At 43.9% G+C, this 24724-nt stretch overlaps 1 protein-coding gene across 1 annotated transcript in view; it reads right to left on the bottom strand.

Annotated features, from left to right (window-relative positions):
- The window catches only part of MEGF10 (multiple EGF like domains 10), a 177681-nt gene that overhangs the window by 106164 nt on the left and 46793 nt on the right, over window positions 1-24724 (bottom strand). The window lies entirely within an intron of this gene.

Below are 24724 nucleotides of genomic sequence, written 5' to 3'. Positions count from 1 at the left end.
AAGAGTGTAATGGGTTTGGACAATTCCTCATTCTGTAGATCTCTGTTAGGCCTCATTCAGACATCTGTCTATCACAGTATGGACTGTGACTTCCGGTCTGTGCCCACAGGTCTCCTGACCTGAATTGAAGAGTCTCATCAATGCCTATGGGGCTGTTGAGTTTGGGTCAGGAATTCCTGGTCTGTCCTTATGTCGCGGTCCTTACTTGAGATATACAGGCATCTACATGAGGTCTAAATCAGGTTGCTCAGAGGCAGTTTCACTACTGAGATCTTTGAGGCTGAGGCTTTGGCAAAATCCCAATATCAAAACCCACCAAGTATTGCAGGATGGCAAATGATGTGGATGCTCATGGTGCAGAGTGTCTTATTCTCTGTCTCTGGCATCTGTTCATAAAGAAGGAATATCTATTTCATGTTTAGTCAAAAGCATTAAGTGACTTCAGAGCAAAAATGTATGGAGTCCATTTATTTTTCAATATGGCCTCATTTAAATGCCCATTTTACAGCTCCGTGTGGTGTACTATATCTCTGTGAGCTTCTGATTTAATGTGAGGGCACAATATGATGGAGATATTCTTTGTTCTAGGGCACAATATGGTGTCATACAATCTCTAAGGATATACAGGCCGCATTTTCAAAACTTAGCCGGTACTTAGACCCTACCGTGATTAATTCAATAAATCCACATAATGAACAATTGTTTTATGAATAAATTCTGAATCAAACGAAGTTAAAGTCGTTTCATGACTGCGTTGTCTGTTATTATTTTTACCGCTGGGTTAAATTACAGATCTCTATCCTGATGCTGCCATTATACTACAAACAACTCAAATTAGAAACATCTCAGAATTTGTTTTCAGCTTGTTCACAGCAGTAGAAAAATATCATTAATTATGCCTTTATTTCATGCACATCGTACTCTGTGGGAAATAAAGTAGGGGCTTTAACACCAACTTATTAATTATATATGTGTAGAGCTACAAGTGGATCACCAGCAGAATAGGAGGCTTGTTGTTAAACTCGAACATATAAATCCCCTAAAACGAATTTTTTTATTTAATACATTAAAAAACACCTATCCCAGTGAAAAATGGCCAATGCCAAAAATAACCAGACCTAAACTAGGATGCTACATAGCCCTACTATAAGGCTCACTGATACCTTCCTAGCCGTGGAGGTTGGCACCCTACAAACGAGAATTGGCGCCCCCACTCAACGAGGACTGTCCCTCACTCCCCTACCAGTCCCTATTCAGACAGGAGGGAAAACAATAATCCGATAGGGCATTCTGAAGTTTCATTTCTGCACTAAGCTCGAGCAAAACCTCAAACAATTGATATTGTCCTGATAAAACCCCCACACAGGGGTATATTAGGCTACTTTCACACATCAGGTTTTCGGCGTCAGGCGCGATCCGGCGTCGTGCCGGAATGCCGGATCCGGCAAATGTTTTGTAAAACCTGATGTGCCGGATCCGGTTTTCTGCCGGATCCATCTTGTTCTTGACAGACAAAACCGGATCCGTCTCATCCGGTTCATCCATTTTTCTATCCGTTTTTCGACGGATTACGCCGGATCCGGTTTTTAAAATTGTACCAACAGTATATACCTTTGCCAACCAAAGTTGGCTATCTTGTCATGGTCTCTATTTTTAGCTTTAGGCCACAGGTGTGTACCTGGTTGTGTTTTATGCAAAGTATTTCACCTTTTAACAAAAGTTGTGTACATTGTTAGGAAATCACCAACAATAAACACAACTTTTCAGGTGAAATACTTTGCTTCAAACACAACCAGGAACACAACTGTGGCAAAAAGCTAAAATTTACCCACAGTTATATACCTGGTTTTGAATACCTTTTTACCTTTTAAATACCCTGTATTTAACCTTTTTTTTAAACATATTTCGCTGCAGAAAGAAATGACAGACAACCAGTGTAAACAATAATTTAACTTTTATTTAAAATATTTTTTTTTTAACATGCTGTAGAGCACCGTGGCACGAATGCATTACATGCATCTGCTGGGTAGGAGATAGTGTTGCCATGCGCTCCACAACAGACCTGAAAAAGGTGTGGTTTGGCGAAGATCTTGCTTCTGAATGCATGGTTTGCAGAAGTGTCTTCACCTCCAGAATGCTGGAGTTGATCTGCTGAAAGCCTGCGGAGATTTGCTCTGACAAGACTTTTAGACAGTTCTGGAAAGATGCATTCAGATGCAAGAACTCTGGCGCATAACTCTTTTCCTGACCCCTCTGCCACTGCCGCCCAGTACCCGCAGGTGTACTAGAGGTGGCAGGGGCAGAAGGGTGGGGTAAAGGGAAAGCGATCTCCTCACCAGCAGCTTCATGTAATGTAGGCGGCCACGATGCTCCTGTGCTGGTGGATGGGACAGATGGGTCGAATGTGTGGGAAGGCTGGGAAGGTGCAGATGTACTGGGGCGGTCGAAGTGTCCCTCGGTGCCGGTCTCCTCAGGGATCGCCTCAGAAGGGTCCAACCGTGCAGGCTCCCGAGTGCTGCTCACCGTGCTGTGGAATAAAGAGAAAAAAAAACAATTAAAATAGTGACATGGTATGGCCCTGGCTGAAAAAAAAAAGTTACATTTAACATTTTTTTTCACATGTGGTGTGTAATATTTACCTTCTAGTGACCATTGTTTCCCGGAGGAACGACAGGGCTTGTGCGTACTTGTACTTGCTCCTGCGTCCTCCAGATCCACTCGGGGCCCGCATCTCTTTATTGAACTCCTTCTTGAAACGATCCCTCACAGACCGCCACCGATTCACAATTCTGTTCCCTGAAACGAGAAAGGAGTGGTTAGTATACAACATCAGTGTTTCCCAAACTCCAGTCCTCATGGTCCCCAGGGGTCATGTTTTCAGGATTTCCATAGTAAATAGAAATCCTGAACACATGATCCGTGGGGACCACGAGGACTGGAGTTCGGGAAACACTGGTTTACATCAAGCAACCGGTACTGTATATACTTACGCTCTTTAATCTGGGCCCGAGCATCGAGGTCCTCCCAGCGGCCCACAAGGAGCGAACAGATTTCCTCCCAGAGTCGTCGGGTAACGATAAGGTCAGCATGGCGGCGGTCAGCCATATTCCAGAGCGGCTCCCTTTCTCTGACGAGATCGATGAGGTGGTCCACATCGAGTCCTCCATCCTCACCGTCAGAGTCGGGAGCACGCTGTGAAGGCTGTTAAAGAAAAAGACAAAAATAACATAATTAGCCTCCACAAAAGAAATGAAATAAAAAGTGCAAAAAAACAAAGCAAAAATATTTATACTTACACGCTGGTGACCGCCGCGTTGCTGTCGCCGACGACCCTGGGAGGCACTGCGAGGACCTCTTGGCCGAGCACCAGATTGGGAAGACTAGAGAAGAAAACAAAAAATGTTATGTCTTTGGATGTAGGCATTTGTTTGCTGTGTGTGGTCTGCAGAACATTGTTTTCTATGTGTTGTGTGTAGTGTGATGTTGTGTTTCTGCGTTTGATGCAAAAAACTTACCATTTGTGAGCCCACTCCAAGTGTCTGTCCACCCCTTCCTTCTTCTTCTGGGAGCTCCTCTTCATCTCGTGAATCCTGTTTTGAAATAAAAGGCAATGAATAGACATATATTACAGAGATGATGGATTTTGGAAATAAAAACTTACCGTCAAACGCTGACGATGCGAGGGAGGGCTCCCCGAAGATGATGTGCTGTCTTCCTGGTGGCCACACTCCATGCCTGTGGGTGGTGTTCCAGCTGCTGCCATTGCTGCTGCTGCTGCTGCTGCATCTATTGGGCGGCTGTTGAATAAAGAGAAACAAAGGGCCAATGAATATCTTGATATTCAATAGCCCTAGTTTGGAGGAATGGGGGATTTGATAATTACCGTCTCTCATCTGCTGCTGGCCTCCCCTCCTCAGCATGTTCCATTTGCTGCTCCATTAGGGGTGGTGGTGGTGCTGATGGTGCTGCAGTGGTCTCCTGCCTTCTCCTGCGCTTGGTTGCTTTCTTGGGTGGCATGTTGGGTGTGGCTGTGGGTCCCACTGTCTTGCTTTTATATATGTCTTGTGGGCAGAGCTACTGAGCATGCTCAGACCAAAAAAACCGGATCCGGCCACCGGATCCGGCTTTCGCCGGATCAGGCGCATTGCGGCGCTCATAGGCTTTCATTGTGTGAAAAAGCCGGACGCGCCGGATCCGGCGTGTCCGGCTTTTTCGCCGGAGACAAAAAACGTTACAGTAGCCGTTTTTTCCAGACGCCGGATCGCGTCACATTGCCGGATCCGGCAAAAATCGGATGAAACGCATGGCCATCTGGCTCGATCCGGCTCTAATGTAAGTCAATGGGGGGGAAACCGGATCCGGCATTGCATTTCGCCGGATCCGGTTTCTGTCAAAAGCGCCGGATCGCGCCTGACGGCGAAAACCTGATGTGTGAAAGAGGCCTTAACCAATAAATTGCTTGTCATATGTGGGTATGCCCTTATGATATTATAGCAGTGAACATTCAAATTGCCTTAGGCTAAAATAGGACCCCAGGATAATATTAAAGATAAAAAAATCTAATACCTCCACATCATGATCATATGTGACAGACTAATATGTCCGACAGACAGATAATACACACTCACCCCTCTCAAGGGTTTATTATGAATCATAGTATAATAAACAAAGTCACTTATCATGTGCAGGTCAACCCCGATGCGTTTCCCCGCCTGTAGCGGGGTCCTATTTTAGCCTAAGGCAATTTGAATGTTCACTGCTATAATATCATAAGGGCATACCCACATATGACAAGCAATTTATTGGTTAATATACCCCCGTGTGGGGGTTTTATCAGGACAATATCAATTGTTTGAGGTTTTGCTCGAGCTTAGTGCAGAAATGAAACTTCAGAATGCCCTATCGGATTATTGTTTTCCCTCCTGTCTGAATAGGGACTGGTAGGGGAGTGAGGGACAGTCCTCGTTGAGTGGGGGCGCCAATTCTCGTTTGTAGGGTGCCAACCTCCACGGCTAGGAAGGTATCAGTGAGCCTTATAGTAGGGCTATGTAGCATCCCAGTTTAGGTCTGGTTACTTTTGGCATTGGCCATTTTTCACTGGGATAGGTGTTTTTTAATGTATTAAATAAAAAAATTTGTTTTAGGGGATTTATATGTTCGCACTATTTTTGATTCCCATGAGATATATATTTCATACGTTCGATGTTTAGTTGTTAAACTCCTCATTGTGTAAGTAGAAATAACTGGGGAGGAAGCTATTTTTTCTGCATAACATCGCAAACCAATTGAACACTAAAAATTGTGGTTCTAGAGCATTGGGACTTATAATTGTGATTTTACATAATACAGTATATGGATAAAATTAGTGGGACATCTACATTTTATACTTACCCACCACCCTCCCAACTGCTTTTGTGTAGCTATTAAAGCTTTCACTCTTCGGGAAGTGTGGATATCTGTGGGAATTTTTTTCTCACTCCTCCAGAAGAGCATTTGGGAGGTCAATCACTGATACAGGACAAGAGGGTCTGCTTGCAATCTCTGTTCTAGTTTATCTCAAAAGTGTTTGATAAGGTTGAGCTCAGGGTTTTGTGCAGTCAGTCAAGTTCTTCTACAACAAATTATTATCTATAAATGATTATTATAATTATGGACCTTGCTTTGTGCACTGGGGCGCAGTCATGATAGAACGGAAAAAGGCCTTTCACAAAGTTCCCACAAAGTTGGAAGATACAGCTACCCACAATGTCTTGACATTCTGAATCATTAAGATCTCAATTACACAGCAGAAAAAAAAGGGCAGCATTGCTTACCTGCCCAGATATTAGAACAAATGCACTACAGGGTGCAGCCAGCCCATATAGCAAGATGTTAGCAACACAGGTGCAAAATACCAGATCAACAGCCACTCTCCACTTACCCATTCCTGGAGGGGGCGACTGCTTAGTATACATTTGCACAATGAAGGCCCGCATAGGGCGCTGTTCACATAAGGGTACTGCACAGTGCCTGGTTCATAGCCTATTATTCACGCCCCCTACTATTCGATTAGGTGGGCTGGCCAGCACACCCTCAATGCTTCTCAGTGTGAACAACCCTACGAGACCAGACGTGTATGGGCATGGCTGCATCCCAAAAAATATAGTGCACAAATTACACGAAAATAGCGAGGTATTGGTTGATATTTTGGCCAAAATAATAGCAAAGCCACAAAAGAAGACCAAAGCCTCCAAAAATCCTTGACGTGGATTGCGAACTTGCATATATTGGCCAAAATATCAACCAATACCTCACTATTTTCGTGTATTTTGTGCACTGTATATTTTGGGGTGCAGCCAAGCCCAAACACGTCTGGTCTCGTATGAGGGGTGTTTACACTGCGATGCATTCGGGGTGTGCTGGCCAGCCCACCTACTCAAATAGTAGGGGTGTGACTAATAGGCTGTGAACCAGGCACTGTGCAGTACCCTTATGTGAACAGCACCCTATGCGGGTCTTCATTGTGCAAATGTATACTAAGCAGTCGCCCCCTCCAGGAATGGGTAGGTGGAGAGTGGCTGTTAATTTGGTATTTTGCACCTGTGTTGTTAACATCTTGCTATATCGGCTGGCTGCACCCTGCAGTGCATTTGTTCTAAAATCTGGGCAGGTAAGCAGTGCTGCCCTTTTTTTTCTGCTGAGTAATTTAAATTTTTGAAGGCTTTAGTCTTGTTTTGTGGCTTTGCTATCATTAAGATCTTCCACCAATGCAATGAAGGGGCCAACGACACCCTTGAAAACAGCTCCATATCATTTTCCCTCCCCCAAAAGACGTTACAGTTGGCAGAATGCGGTCAGACAGGTAACGTTCTCGCCAGACCCAAATACATCCTGACTGCCGGTTCCAGAAGTGCAATTCATCAATTCTTAGAACATTTTTCCAGAGTCCAGAGGCGGCATGCTTTATGCCACTGCATCCGACTCTTGGCGTTATGCATGGTGTTGTAAGCCATGCAGTTGCTGGGCCATGGAAAACTAGTATATGAAACTCCAGGTGCACAACTCTGTACTGATATTAATGCTAGAAAAGATTTGGAACTTTTTAGCCAGCAGAACATTGGTGACTATTATGCACTATGCACTATTTATCACTTGGTGACTCTTCTATCGCTCCTAACAGTTTCCACCTTTCAATAATACTTTAAGAAGCTCCCACTCTCTTAAAGGGATAACTCACACTGCCATAAAGTGTTTCCAGGCAATGGCTGGGAGACACTTATTATTTAAAGCACCTCCACCTGTTTGGAAGTGCCTGAGCAACCTGTTATGTCTATAGTCTGCACGCTTGCTAGTTCTCAGATCCCCTGTACCTGCCAGCCAGTATACCTGCCTGAACTTGTCTGCTTGTACTTGCCCTGTGCTCCTATATTCCAGCTGTGCCCTCCAGCACCTGCTTGTCTGTATACCAGTCAAGCCCACCAGCACCTGCCTGCCTGTATACCAGCCTTGCTGCCAGCACCTACCTGTCCGTATACCAGCCGTGACTGCCAGCACCTACCTGCCTGTATACCAGCCGTGCCCGCCAGTACCTGCCTGCCTGTATACCAGCCATGACTTCCAGCACCTACCTGCCTGCATACCAGCTGTGCCCGCCAGCATCTACCTGCCTGTATACCAGCCATGACTGCCAGCACCTACCTGCCTGTATTCCAGCCATGACTGCCAGCACATACCTGCCTGTATACCAGCTGTGCCCGCCAGCACCTGCCTGCCAGTCTGTATACCATCCATACCTGCCTGCACCTGCTGTTCCAGTCCGTGTTCCAGCCGTGTCTGCCAGTTCCTGCTGGGCCTGCCTGTACCCACCTAGTCTATCCATTCCTGGCCGTTCCGACTACCTGCCCATTTGGGGGTCAGCTGCCATGTGTCTGAGGCCTGTCCTGGAGTAGCACCTGGCGTCTATCCGGAGCCAAGTCTAACCTCACCATCAGGGCCTCTAGCGAAGAGTCAGGTGTTCACCTAGTGCCACCCATCAAGGCTCTCCTCAGTCCACGGCACTGTGGTTCTACCACTTTTGTTATACAGTTGATTGCAGATTTTTAAAAGTAAAGAAGTGTCATGAACTGACTTGACAGACACTGACTTCTTATTTCAAGACCATACTTGAATTCAGTGAGCTCTTTAGAAGCAACCATTTTTTCAATGTTAGACTGCAAGGATTTTTCACACTTGTGGTAATGGGACTGAATGAAAACCTGAATTCAGTGATTCAGGAGGAGGAGTGTTCTAATACCTTTATGCTTGTGGTATATAATGCTAAGTTTTCAATTAGCTATATCAGTAGCGTGGTTACCGGGGGGGGGCGATGGTGCAGTCGCACCAGGTCCTAAACTCAGAGGAGCCCATCTGGAGCATGCCGATATAGTTAAGCTCTGCTGTAGAGCAGGGAGACATGCTCTCCCTGCACTACTGCTCTCCTTTCTGTAGGCCGCAGGCTTAAATTGACTTGCAGACATGGCGATGAACTGGCAGAGGTGCCGATACACTCACAGGATGCCAGAGTTCCCGCATAATGATGTCATCGTTCCCCACCGGGACCCTAATGTCATGTGCATGCGTCAGTACTATAACATCAGCACATTGGTATGCAAGGCCCGCATCAGAATCCTGGATTCCTGAAGTAAGTGAGTATATTATGTTTTTTATTTTAAATAGAGCTTGTGGTGTGACTATGGGGCCATCCTAAATTATGGGAGACCTCATACAATGTGGAGGTTACTGTGGGGGACCCTGAAACAGTGGGGGGCCCTCATACATTGTAGGGACTACGGGATAAAGTGTGGGGACCATTATACATTTTGTGGGCTAATATGGGGTCCATTATGCAGTTTGCGGGCTAATGTGAACGCCATTATATAGTTTGGGGGCTAGTGTGTGGGCCATTATACAGTGTGAGAGCTAATGTGGGCGCCATTATACAGTTTGTGGACTACTGTGGGGACAATAATACAGTGTGTGGACTATTTTGGGGGCCTTCATACATTGCGGGGACCCTCATACATTATGGAGGCTCTTATATGGTGGTTGGAACTGTCAAACATTGTAGGGACATCTGTAGGGGGTCCTCAAATTGTGGGGGCCATTATACACTAAGTGTGTACGCTAATGTGGGGGCCATTACTCAGTTTGGGGCCTACCCTGGTGGTCATTATATAGTGTGGGAGCTAATGCAGGGGGCATTTTACAGTTTGAGGTCTACTGTGGGGGCCATGATAACACTATATGTAAATCATGAACTCAAATAATCTCCATAGAAGTGAATTGCTGGAGTCATAGTTTTACATGGAGCTAAAATTGAATGTGTGAACTTTTAGTGTCTTTACATTTTGAAGGCATCTTACAGGACCACCATCTATTCAAAATGCAACTGTGGCGCCCCTGAGGCTCAGTCACCACATTGGTACTGCACCTTCTCCTAAGGTGTAGTGCCCCACCACCTAGGTAAGTTGGGAACTCCTTTCCACATTCCAACACCTGCACCCACACACAGGACAATTCAGCAATGGACCTGATTGCGGCTGCATGCTTAGAGGATAGCAGAGCACCTTTCGTGGGTCCTTGCTTCGTAACACGAGATGTGCTGGGAGGTGGGTGGAGTTGAGATATATAAAAGGTTAGGAAGGTTTAGAATGACAGGTCAGTCTGACGGGAGGTCAGGCGGGAGAAGGACAGTCAGTCAGGAGAGACTGAGGATGGGTCCAAGAGAGAGAGAGGAAGGAGTGCTGCAGCTGCCTCAGTGATCTGAGCCAGCTGACACGGGAAAGGAACAGAAGGTGAAAGACGTAGAACTGCAACCTAAGCTTTCATAAGAGAGAAGGAACAGCGCGGAACGAAGCAGTATGAGAAAAGAGAGGAGTTGTGGGTTGGAAGAGGAACCATGCCTATAGGTTCTCAGCGAAAGGCCAGGGCCCGGTCCCCGAGGTTGTATGGACACTTATGGTTCTGCAGCAGACACCGGTGGAGTAATTGGCTGTAAATGCACTACTCCCATCCAAGACTTGGGACACAACAGCAAATGAATAGAGAGCCAGGGCGCCAGAGGAGGGAGTCCCCGAGAGAGGCTACAGCTGTCTATCATACAAGTAGAGTTGTTAGGAAGATCTGACAGGAGGAACTTCAGAGTACTACGGTACTGGAGCTCTTCACACTACAAGGCGCAATAGAGGAGTCGTTCAGGAGAGGTACATGTTGGCGGGTTGTTGGAGAGGAGAATCCTGACTTGCCCGGGAGGTTGATTGAGTCTCTACCCCAGAGGACACGGCACGGAGGCAGGCACCAGTGTGTACCATGAACTGTGAGTAAAGCTTTGGAACTACAAGCTCTGGTGTCCTCCATTCACTTGGGCGCCAACGCCGTCAGCACTGCTACATCTGGGTACCAACACTCCTCACACCACCTGCGCCTATACACTGCCCTGGGGTTACAGCTTCACCTGTGGGGAGCTACACCATCTATGCTGCACCACACCATCAGCCCCAGAGGATCTGCACGCAGCATTGGCTTAACATCTTGCTTGCCAAACACCACAGGTGGCGTCACGAACTATTCCATTTCATTAACTACATTTCCCCATAACTTGGGCGCCCAGGGCCACGGACCGGGTCACCGCTGCTGTGACACATCCCACTGACACGGGCCCGGTACCGAGTACCCCACAGCCCTGGGAGGGCGACCCACAACAACTGGTGAAAACACTTAGTAGTGATTGACTTCAATGTATGGCATCCTCAACACTAACAAAAGACGAACTGTGGGGCCTAATAAAGCTGTGACTGACGGGCCAAATGCTCTTATAGTAATAGGTCTATTGATATTGACACTTCTGAAAAAGTGTACAAGGTGTGGAGTTAAATGATGATTGTGGACAGTGTCAATGAGCCTGGCTTTGGCAGAAGTTTATACAGTTTATACTAGAGCTAAAATTTACACCCATGTCTAATGCCAAGAGCAGCTTACCCTCTTTCCCAGCAGAGGTTCTGCACTGTCCAAACAAGGCCTCTTGTTTACACTGACCAATGCACAGCACTGAGCAACAATGGTCTGAAGACTTGATTTCCTTGAAAGTTTCAGTAGCTTAGTTGCAACCATCGGGCAACCCTAAGGGGTTAAAATAGTAGTTCTATAAAAAGCCAGTGATAGTGGTTAGGAATCCAGTTGGGGTTGTGTTTTCACTTACAAAGGCCTTCTCAAAAGGATAAGACATAGGCTGACTGATAGGACTCTGCTCTGCTAAGCTCTCGTGTCTACTGAGTTAAGTCTTTGCAGTAGGGTTTTAAAATGCATTTTTTACTAAAAGTAAGGGTAAATTGTACATTTGTTTAAAAAATATGACTATTTTTGTGATGTTTAAAGAAATGCATTACACACAAATATGACTAGCCATTGAAAAATCTGTCACTAGTAAAGGCAATACAACTAATTTGACATTTTTTTAATTACAATTAGTGAATAGTCCTAAGTGTGGAACAATCCCATGTGTAGAAGTGTATAACGAGCTGCTAATGCTTGAAAGGAAGGTATTGTGACGTTCAGTAATGCACCCAAATAGCTACATCATTAGTGATGACTAGAGTTGAGCGATACCGTCCGATACTTCAAAGTATCGTATCGGATGGTATCGGCCGATCTTTAAAAAAAGTATCGGTATCGCCGATTCCGATACCGGAAGTCCCATTCAAGTCTATGGGACTTCCGGTATCGGAATAAGAAAAACCCTTTCCTGCCCTTGTACAGCCTCTCTGGGGTCTGTACGGGCCTTTCGGGGGGCTGTGCCGGCCTGCCAGGGGGTCTGTGCAGGCTCCGGTGGTCTGTGCCGGCCTGCCGGGGGGCTGTGCCGGCCTGCCGGTGGTCTGTGCAGGCTCCGGTGGGCTGTGCCGGCCTGCCGGGGGGCTGTGCCGGCCTGCCGGGGGGCTGTGCAGGCTCCGGGGGGCTGTGCCGGCCTGCCGGGGGGCTGTGCCGGCCTGCCGGTGGTCTGTGCAGGCTCCGGGGGGCTGTGCCGGCCTGCCGGGGGGCTGTGCCGGCCTGCCGGTGGTCTGTGCAGGCTTCGGGGGTCTGTGCAGGCATCGTCCGATGGGACTACAAGTCCCATCGGGCAATGTCTGCTACCATGACAGTGATTGACTCATTAGCCAATGATGGGACAGTAATAGTCCTATCATCCGGCTAATGTGTTGAATGTAAAAAAAAAAAAAAAAAATTACATGCTACATACATGCTACATACATACAACATGCATACTACATACATGCTACATTCATACTACATACTACATACATGCTACATACATGCTACATTCATACTACATAAATACTACATGCAACATACATACTACATATATACTACATACATACTACATATATACTACATGCATGCTACATACATACTGCATGCTACATACATACTACATGCTACATACATACTACATGCTACATACATACCACATATATACTACATACATACTACATGCATGCTACATGCATGCTACATGCTACATACATAACACATATATACTACATGCATGCTACATACATAGTACATGCTACATGCATGCTACATACATACTACATGCTACATACTACATATATACTACATGCATGCTACATACATACTACATGCTACATACTACATATATACTACATGCATGCTACATACATACTACATGCTACATACATACTACATATATACTACATGCATGCTACATACATACTACATGCTACATACATACTACATATATACTACATGCATGCTACATACATACTACATGCTACATACATACTACGTATATACTACATGCATGCTACATACATACTACATGCTACATACATACCACATACATACTACATACATGCTACATGCTACATATATACTACATATATACTACATGCATGCTACATACATACTACATGCTACATACATACTACATATATACTACATACATACTACATACATACTACATGCATGCTACATACATACTACATACATACTACATGCTACATACATACCACATACATACTACATACATACTACATGCTACATACATTCATACATATATACTACATGCATGCTACATACATACTACATATATACTACATGCATGCTACATACATACTGCATGCTACATGCATGCTACATACATACTACATACATACTACATGCTACATACATACCACATATATACTACATACATACAATACATTCATACAATACATACATAGACATACAGTACATATAACATAGAGTAACATACTTACCAATACTTGTCACATTGTTCCCCGAAGCCATTGTCTTTTCCGGAATAAATATTAACATAACAAACCACAAAAATACTCACCCACGATCCGAAGCAGTCCACGAGTGTGTCCCACGACGATCTTGGGTAGAGAACTGCAGCATCAGCTGATGCTGCCGTTCTCTACGGGCTGCAGGAATCCAATGACGGAAGGTAGGTATCCTTCCGCACTGTATTCCTCCGCCACTTAAAAAAAAAGTCCCTAGTCTCACTTTATGCCATTGCTGTGTGGGAAATTCCCACACAGCAATGGCATAAAGTGAGACTAGGGACTTTTTTTTTTTAAGTGGCGGAGGAATACAGTGCAGAAGGATACCTACCTTCCGTCATTGGATTCCTGCAGCCCGTAGAGAAAGGCAGCATCATCTGATGCTGCAGTTCTCTACCCAAGATCGTCGTGGGACACACTCGTGGACTGCTTCGGATCGTGGGTGAGTATTTTTGTGGTTTGTTATGTTAATATTTATTCCGGAAAAGACAATGGCTTCGGGGAACAATGTGACAAGTATTGGTAAGTATGTTACTCTATGTTATATGTACTGTATGTCTATGTATGTATTGTATGAATGTATTGTATGTATGTAGTATATATGTAGTATGTATGTGGTATGTATGTAGCATGTAGTATGTATGTAGCATGCATGTAGTATGTATGTAGTATGTATGTAGTATGCATGTAGTATGCATGTAGTATGTATGTGGTATGTATGTGGTATGTATGTAGCATGTAGTATGTATGTAGCATGCATGTAGTATATATGTAGTATGTATGTAGCATGTAGTATGTATGTAGTATGTATGTAGTATGTATGTGGTATGTATGTAGCATGTAGTATGTATGTAGTATGTATGTAGTATGTATGTAGTATATATGTAGTATATATGTAGCATGTAGCATGCATGTAGTATGTATGTAGTATGCATGTAGTATGTATGTAGCATGTATGTGGTATGTATGTGGTATGTATGTAGCATGTAGTATGTATGTAGCATGCATGTAGTATATATGTAGTATGTATGTAGCATGTAGTATGTATGTAGTATGTATGTAGTATGTATGTGGTATGTATGTAGCATGTAGTATGTATGTAGCATGTAGTATGTATGTAGCATGCATGTAGTATATATGTAGTATGTAGTATGTATGTAGTATGTATGTGGTATGTATGTAGCATGTGGTATGTATGTAGCATGCATGTAGTATGTATGTAGTATGCATGTAGTATGCATGTAGTATGTATGTAGTATATATGTAGTATGTATGTAGCATGTATGTGGTATGTATGTAGCATGTAGTATGTATGTAGCATGCATGTAGTATATATGTAGTATGTAGTATGTATGTGGCATGTATGTAGCATGTAGTATGTATGTAGCATGCATGTAGTATGTATGTAGCATGCATGTATGTATGTAGCATGCATGTAGCATGCATGTAGTATGTATGTAGTATGTATGTAGTATGTATGTAGCATGCAGCATGTATGTAGCATGTATGTAGCATGTATGTAGTATGTATGTAGTATATATGTAGTATGTATGTAGCATGTAGTATGTATGTAGTATTTTTTTTTTTTAACATTTAACACATTAGCCGGATGATGGGACTACTACTGTCCCATCATTGGCTAATGTGTCAATCACTGTCATGGTAGCAGGCATCGCCCGATGGGACTTGTAGTCCCATCGGACGATGCTTGCACAGACCCCCGGACATCAGCACAGCCCCCCGGCAGGCCGGCACAGCCCCCCGGCAGGCCGGTACAGACCCCCACAGGGTGCACAGACCACCGGCAGGCCGGCACAGCCCCCCGGCAGGCCAGTACAGACCCCCACAGGGTGCACAGACCACCGGCAGGCCGGCACAGCCCCCCGGCAGGCCGGTACAGACCCCCACAGGGTGCACAGACCACCGGCAGGCCGGCACAGCCCCCTGGCAGGCCGGTACAGACCCCGGGCAGTCCACACAGCCCCCCGGCAGGCCGGCACAGCCCCCCGGCAGGCCGGCAGAGACCCCCGGAAGGCCCGAAATGACGGCGCATCATGATGCGCACACACCGCGCATCATGATGACGTCAGGCCGTCAATCAACTGAACTTCCGATTCCGATGCCGAATTCCGATATTGAAAAAATATCGGAAGTCGGTATCGGAATTCCGATACAGCAAGTATCGGCCGATACCCGATACTTGCGGTATCGGAATGCTCAACACTAGTGATGACGAGTAGTGTTGAGCATTCCGATACCGCAAGTATCGGGTATCGGCCGATACTTGCTGTATCGGAATTCCGATACCGACTTCCGATATTTTTTCAATATCGGAATTCGGCATCGGAATCGGAAGTTCAGTTGATTGACGGCCTGACGTCATCATGATGCGCGGTGTGTGCGCATCATGATGCGCCGTCATTTCGGGCCTTCCGGGGGTCTCTGCCGGCCTGCCGGGGGGCTGTGCCGGCCTGCCGGGGGGCTGTGTGGACTGCCCGGGGTCTGTACCGGCCTGCCGGGGGGCTGTGCCGGCCTGCCGGTGGTCTGTGCACCCTGTGGGGGTCTGTACTGGCCTGCCGGGGGGCTGTGCCGGCCTGCCGGTGGTCTGTGCACACTGTGGGGGTCTGTACCGGCCTGCCGGGGGGCTGTGCCGGCCTGCCGGTGGTCTGTGCACCCTGTGGGGGTCTGTACCGGCCTGCCGGGGGGCTGTGCCGGCCTGCCGGGGGGCTGTGCTGATGTTCGGGGGTCTGTGCAAGCATCGTCCGATGGGATTACAAGTCCCATCGGGCGATGCCTGCTACCATGACAGTGATTGACACATTAGCCAATGATGGGACAGTAGTAGTCCCATCATCCGGCTAATGTGTTAAATGTTAAAAAAAAAAAATACTACATACATACTACATGCTACATACATACTACATATATACTACATACATACTACATACATGCTACATACATGCTACATACATGCTGCATGCTACATACATACTACATACATACTACATACATACTACATGCATGCTACATGCATGCTACATACATACATGCATGCTACATACATACTACATGCATGCTACATACATACTACATGCTACATACATACCACATACATACATACTACATACTACATATATACTACATGCATGCTACATACATACTACATGCTACATACATACCACATACATGCTACATACATACTACATATATACTACATACATACTACATGCATACTACATGCATACTACATACATACTACATGCATGCTACATACATAATACATGCTACATACATACCACATACATACTACATACATACTACATACTACATATATACTACATGCATGCTACATACATACTACATGCTACATACATACTACATGCTACATACATACCACATACATACTACATACATACTACATGCTACATACATACTACATATATACTACATGCATGCTACATACATACTACATGCTACATACATACCACATACATACCACATACATGCTACATACATACTACATGCATACTACATACATACTACATGCATGCTACATGCTACATATATACTACATATATACTACATGCATACTACATACATACTACATACATACTACATACATACTACATGCTACATACATACCACATACATACTACATACATACTACATACATACTACATGCTACATACATACTACATATATACTACATGCATGCTACATACATACTACATGCTACATACATACCACATACATACCACATACATGCTACATACATACTACATGCATACTACATACATACTACATACATACTACATGCATGCTACATACATAATACATGCTACATACATACCACATACATACTACATACATACTACATACTACATATATACTACATGCATGCTACATACATACTACATGCTACATACATACTACATGCTACATACATACCACATACATACTACATACATACTACATGCTACATACATACTACATATATACTACATGCATGCTACATACATACTACATGCTACATACATACCACATACATACCACATACATGCTACATACATACTACATGCATACTACATACATACTACATACATACTACATGCATGCTACATACATACTACATGCTACATACATACTACATGCTACATACATACCACATACATACTACATACATACTACATGCTACATACATACTACATATATACTACATGCATGCTACATACATACTACATGCTACATACATACCACATACATACCACATACATGCTACATACATACTACATGCATACTACATACATACTACATGCATGCTACATGCTACATATATACTACATATATACTACATGCATACTACATACATACTACATACATACTACATACATACTACATGCTACATACATACCACATACATACTACATACATACTACATACATACTACATGCTACATACATACTACATATATACTACATGCATGCTACATACATACTACATGCTACATACATACCACATACATACCACATACATGCTACATACATACTACATGCATACTACATACATACTACATACATACTACATGCATGCTACATACATACTACATGCTACATACATACCACATACATACTACATATATACTACATACATACAATACATTCATACAATACATACATAGACATACAGTACATATAACATAGAGTAACATACTTACCAATACTTGTCACATTGTTCCCCGAAGCCATTGTCTTTTCCGGAATAAATATTAACATAACAAACCACAAAAATACTCACCCACGATCCGAAGCAGTCCACGAGTGTGTCCCACGACGATCTTGGGTAGAGAACTGCAGCATCAGATGATGCTGCCGTTCTCTACGGGCTGCAGGAATCCAATGACGGAAGTTAGGTATCCTTCCGCACTGTATTCCTCCGCCACTTAAAAAAAAAAAGTCCCTAGTCTCACTTTATGCCATTGCTGTGTGGGAATTTCCCACACAGCAATGGCATAAAGTGAGACTAGGGACTTTTTTTTTTTTAAGTGGCGGAGGAATACAGTGCGGAAGGATACCTACCTTCCGTCATTGGATTCCTGCAGCCCGTAGAGAACGGCAGCATCAGCTGATGCTGCAGTTCTCTACCCAAGATCGTCGTGGGACACACTCGTGGACTGCTTCGGATCGTGGGTGAGTATTTTTGTGGTTTGTTATGTTAATATTTATTCCGGAAAAGACAATGGCTTCGGGGAACAATGTGACAAGTATTGGTAAGTATGTTACTCTATGTTATATGTACTGTATGTCTATGTATGTATTGTATGAATGTATTGTATGTATGTAGTATATATGTGGTATGTATGTAGCATGTAGTATGTATGTAGTATGTATGTAGCATGCATGTAGCATGCAGTATGTATGTAGCATGCATGTAGTATATATGTAGTATGTATGTAGCATGCATGTAGTATATATGTATGAATGTATGTAGCATGTAGTATGTATGTAGTATGTATGTGGTATGTATGTAGCATGTAGTATGTATGTAGTATGTATGTAGCATGCATGTAGTATGTATGTAGTATGTATGTAGTATATATGTAGTATGTATGTAGCATGTAGTATGTATGTAGCATGCATGTAGTATATATGTAGTATATATGTAGCATGTAGCATGTATGTAGTATGTATGTGGTATGTATGTAGCATGTAGTATATATGTAGCATGCATGTAGTATATACGTAGTATGTATGTAGCATGTAGTATGTATGTAGCATGCATGTAGTATATATGTAGTATGTATGTAGCATGTAGTATGTATGTAGCATGCATGTAGTATATATGTAGTATGTATGTAGCATGTAGTATGTATGTAGCATGCATGTAGTATATATGTAGTATGTAGCATGTAGTATGTATGTAGCATGCATGTAGTATATATGTAGTATGTAGCATGTAGTATGTATGTAGCATGCATGTAGCATGTACTATGTATGTAGCATGCATGTAGTATATATGTGTTATGTATGTAGCATGTAGCATGCATGTAGTATGTATGTAGTATATATGTGGTATGTATGTAGCATGTAGTATGTATGTAGCATGTAGTATGTATGTAGCATGCAGTATGTATGTAGCATGCATGTAGTATATATGTAGTATGTATGTAGTATATATGTAGTATGTATGTTGCATGTAGTATTTATGTAGTATGAATGTAGCATGTATGTAGCATGTATGTAGTATGTAGTATGAATGTAGCATGTATGTAGTATGCATGTTGTATGTATGTAGCATGTATGTAGCATGTAATTTTTTTTTTTTTTTTTTACATTCAACACATTAGCCGGATGATAGGACTATTACTGTCCCATCATTGGCTAATGTGTCAATCACTGTCATGGTAGCAGGCATCGCCCGATGGGACTTGTAGTCCCATCGGACGATGCCTGCACAGACCCCCGAAGCCTGCACAGACCACCGGCAGGCCGGCACAGCCCCCCGGCAGGCCGGCACATCCCCCCGGAGCCTGCACAGACCACCGGCAGGCCGGCACAGCCCCCCGGCAGGCCGGCACAGCCCCCCGGAGCCTGCACAGCCCCCCGGCAGGCCGGCACAGCCCCCCGGCAGGCCGGCACAGCCCACCGGAGCCTGCACAGACCACCGGCAGGCCGGCACAGCCCCCCGGCAGGCCGGCACAGACCACCGGAGCCTGCACAGACCCCCTGGCAGGCCGGCACAGCCCCCCGAAAGGCCCGTACAGACCCCAGAGAGGCTGTACAAGGGCAGGAAAGGGTTTTTCTTATTCCGATACCGGAAGTCCCATAGACTTGAATGGGACTTCCGGTATCGGAATCGGCGATACCGATACTTTTTTTAAAGATCGGCCGATACCATCCGATACGATACTTTGAAGTATCGGACGGTATCGCTCAACTCTAATGACGAGGAAAGAAAATCTTCATGTTTATTCAAAACAGAGACTGAGTGATACAAATTCTTATATTACTAAAAATCAAGTGATTAAGCGACTATGTTATCACATTTTTTTATTTAAAAGGTACCCTCCGTGAACCTCGCTGAAAGTTGTCATTAATATGGAAATCAGACTTAGACAGTCAAGCAGTGGAACCGATGAAACATGGATGTGATGGCAAACTTTAAATAGTCAATGTCTTGTAAAGTTTTCAAACAAGCCTAAAGATCTAAGAAGGTCTAGGACACCTGGACTTTGTAGGTATACAATGCTATCCGACATCAAACACAAGGAGACTCTCATGCTTGTTCTATTACATGGGTTGTACAGGTGGAGAGAACCTGACAAAGAGACATGCACACGGGACAATGAAGCCTTGACATAAGAAAGATCCACTTATTCTTGTGTTTGCTGACTCCCACATGCACCTGATAATTTTTTGTTAGATTCATTGTGTTGCTGGAAAAAAAAAACCATAGTCCAGTGAATTTGTAGATTCCTAAAATTAAATTATTGGATATACAGCCTAATCCCAACATAACGTTTCTTTCTTGTACATTTGTGTCTCTTTTCATCTCTGTCTGCCCATCTGTGCATCTAGTTTCTAATAGCAGAATGGGCGGCCCTGTTAGTATCTTCCAAAACTGCATTTCCCAGCAGCACTTTGCTTCTCTTTAGTGCAGCAGACCCCCCACTCACTCTCCGATGAGCTCCTGACTAGCCCCACTTCTCTGAGTTATCATCAAGCTAGTCTAAGTGTTAGATTCTCCTTATGGTTCTGTGCACTCTCTGCTCCTGTACAGCACGCTCGCTGATTTTATGTTCTGCCATCATTATAGCTGCCTGTGTGATTTTACCCCATTGTTAGCTGGTTTCTAGCAGAGCTAAACTTTCCTGCACGCTTACACAATGCAGCTTGTAATAACTAGGCAGTGCAGAGTTGAGATGTGTTTTTTGATTTTTAATTGCTCCTGATAGAGCAGTGACATTAAACTGCAAACGCTGCTTCTTGATGTTGATTTGAGAACCATTCACAGTGTCACAGCACTAAACAACAGGCAACAAACACAGCTTAGCTCTGCACGGAGCAGTTTTTACAGGCTCTGTTGTGGAGAGGAGGAAAATTGAGCACTTTGATGTCTTATTCCAGAGAAATCCCCATTTTTCTTAAGCTGTAAATGAACTGTTAAAATCTATGGGCTGGACTCCCTGAGAATCTGCCTCCAAAGTTTACTTTAAATGAAAGGGGGCCTTACCAGTGTGAGACATGCATTGACTGACAGTCTCCACTCCTGATCTCACTGCAGAGCCCTCTAGAGGCAGATTCTCGGGGAGATCTGTGTGCAGTCCATAGATCTTAACATCTAATCTGCATATTAGAAAAACACGGATTTCGCTGAAATAAGTTTTCTTATCGGCGTATCGCAGATATCAGGGTGTCATTTTTTTCAGCTTCCTATGACCTACATGCCCTTATAGATGGCTTAGGAGGGTAGATCCTACTGACAGATTCACTTTAAGGACCCATTTCAAAGGAAAGATTTCATTTTTTATAGTTCTCCATTTCTTATTAATTTCAAGATTAAATGATTGGTTGGAAGCTTTATAACATTTACATGAATAGTGGAAAAGCTACAGTATGTGGAGTGAAGAGGTTGATGTAGCACCCTTGCCCGGGTAAACAAAGGGATGTCCATAAGATACAAGCATTAATACACAAAGGTGCCAATTGTTCTAGATCAAGCAGAACAGTCACAAATTTTGTTTCCGCTGTCCCGGGAGGTTGGGGATATGTCCTGATTTTCAACTGCACTTGTTTACTTAGAACATAGAGTTAAATATAATAGTGGCGAAGGGAACTGACAGATCCCAACCGGCATTCTATCCATGGCTGAATACCATACTTGTGCGCCTACGCTCCAAATAGGAATGACGTATATTACTTTTTACTTTACAGCATTCTATCAAGGTAGATTCTGAAGTTCTGAATGGTTTTGCAGGTCTTTCAGGCACAACCTAACAGAGACGAGTTCAGTAACACAGGAGGAGTGAGAATGCATGTAACGGGTAAGAATGATGTTTGTGTGGGGGCATCAAACTGTGTTGGAAGGACTGTATGGTCATCATGCTGTATTGGAAACATCATACTGTGTCTAAGGGCATCATACTGTTGGAGGGGGACTGTGAGTGCATCATATGGTATAGGTGAATTTACTGCAGGTGTATATAACTGTGGGTGAAGACTATGGGGATATCATACTGTTTGGGGAAACATACTGTGGGGGGCACAATGCTTTGTGTGGGGAGAGAAACTTTTGGGTCATCATACTGTCTGTGGGTAATATTCTGTGGAGAACACCATACCTTTTGTAATGGAATGTACTTTGGGGGCATCATATTGTGTGTGGGGGGAATGAGCTATGTCAGGGGTGTGATACTGTGTGGGGGGGGCCTGTGATGACATCATACTGTATATGGGGTGCTGTTGGAGCATCATATTGTGTGTAGGGGAATGTACTGTGAGAGGGGCATTATAGTCTGTGTGGGGGAATGTACTGTGAGTACATTACATTGTGTGTGGAGGAATGTGCTATAATAGAGGTGTCGTACTGTGTGTGGGGGCCTGTGGTGACATCATATTATATAATGGATGCTGTGGGAGCATCATATTGTGTGTAGGGGAATGTACTCTGAGAGGGGCATTATAGTCTGTGTGGGGGAATGTACTATGAGTACATTACATTGTGTGTGGAGGAATGTGCTATGATAGAGGTGTCGTACTGTGTGTGGGGGCCTGTGGTGACATCATATTATATAATGGATGCTGTGGGAGCATCATATTGTGTGTGGGGGAATGTACTGTGAGAGGGGCATTATAGTCTGTGTGGGGGAATGTACTGTGAGTACATTACATTGTGTGTGGAGGAATGTGCTATGATAGAGGTGTCGTACTGTGTGTGGGGGCCTGTGGTGACATCATATTATATAATGGATGCTGTGGGAGCATCATATTGTGTGTGGGGGAATGTACTGTAAGAGGGGCATTATAGTCTGTGTGGAGTAAATGTACTGTGGGTGAATTGCACTGTGTATGAGAGGCACTGTTGTGGGCTGCAAAAGTAGTACCATACTGTGTAGGAACACTAATAAGCTTCACTAACACCAATATTTCTGTGTGAGCACTGTTCTGTTGTTTCCTGTCATGGATCACACTCTGTAGGTATTGCTAGGCTGTTTATTTCATGATGTGCAATCCTCCATTACAAGAGTTCTCTTTCACAACAACCAACAAGTTTCAAACATGACTATAGTACACACATAAACATAGTGAGACCCCTAGAGGCCACATCATCATATATCATATTGCTACAAGCACATAAAATGTGAGGGTGAGGTTAGGGAAGTGGCTTAGTATAAAATAGAAATTGCCAACGTGCACAATGTACGCCATAGTATGTGTCCCTCTTTCCTGTCTTTCAAAGTTGGAAGGTACAGGGGGCAAAATAAGTATTTGATATACTGATGATTTTGCAAGTTTTCCCACCTACAAAGAATGGAGAGGTCTTTCATTTTTTTTGTGGGTACACTTCAACTGTGGGAGACAGAATCTAAAAATTAAAACCAGAAAATCACATTGTATCAATTTTACATAATTATTTTGCATTTTATTGCATGAAATAAGTATTTGGCTACCTACTAACCAGCTAGAATTCTGGCTCTCACATAGTTGTTTGTTTTTCTTTATGAAGTCCTCCTACTCTGCACTCATTACCTGTATTAATTGCAGCTGTTTGAGCTCATTACTTGTATAAAAGACACCTGTCCACACACTCAATCAATCACACTCCAACCTCTCCACCATGGCCAAGACCAAAGGGCTAAGGACACCAGGGACAAAATTGTAGACCTGCACAAGGTTGGGATGAGCTACAGAAGAATAGGTAAGCAGCTTGGTGAGAAGACAACTGTTGGCACAATTACTAGAAAATGGAAGAAATTCAAGATGACTGTCAATCTTCCTCGGTCTAGGGCTCCATGTAAGATCTCGCCTCATGGGGTAAGGATGATTCCAGGAAAGGTCAGGAATCAACCCAGAACTACATGGGAAGACCTGGTCAATGACCTGACTAGAGCTGGGAACACAGTCTCAAACATTACCGTTAATAACACACTACGTCGTCATGGATTCAAATCCTGCGGGGCATGCAATGTCAAACTGCTCTTGCTAGCACATGACCAAGCCCATTTGAAGTTCGTCAATGACCATCTGGATGATACAGAGGAGGCATGGGAGATGGTCATGTGGTCAGATGAGACCAAAATAAAATGTTTTGGTATCAACTCCACTCACCGTGTTTGGTGGAAGAAGACAGATGAGTAGAACCCCAAGAACACCGTCCCAACCATGCAGCATGGTGGAGTAAACATCATACTT

This window comes from Dendrobates tinctorius, unplaced genomic scaffold (genome assembly GCF_039654945.1).
Source record: "Dendrobates tinctorius isolate UK_male_01 unplaced genomic scaffold, ASM3965494v1 ptg000003l, whole genome shotgun sequence".
Taxonomy (NCBI): domain Eukaryota; kingdom Metazoa; phylum Chordata; class Amphibia; order Anura; family Dendrobatidae; genus Dendrobates; species Dendrobates tinctorius.
Note: the sequence above shows the minus strand (reverse complement) of the source record. Positions and strands in the feature narration are given on the sequence as shown.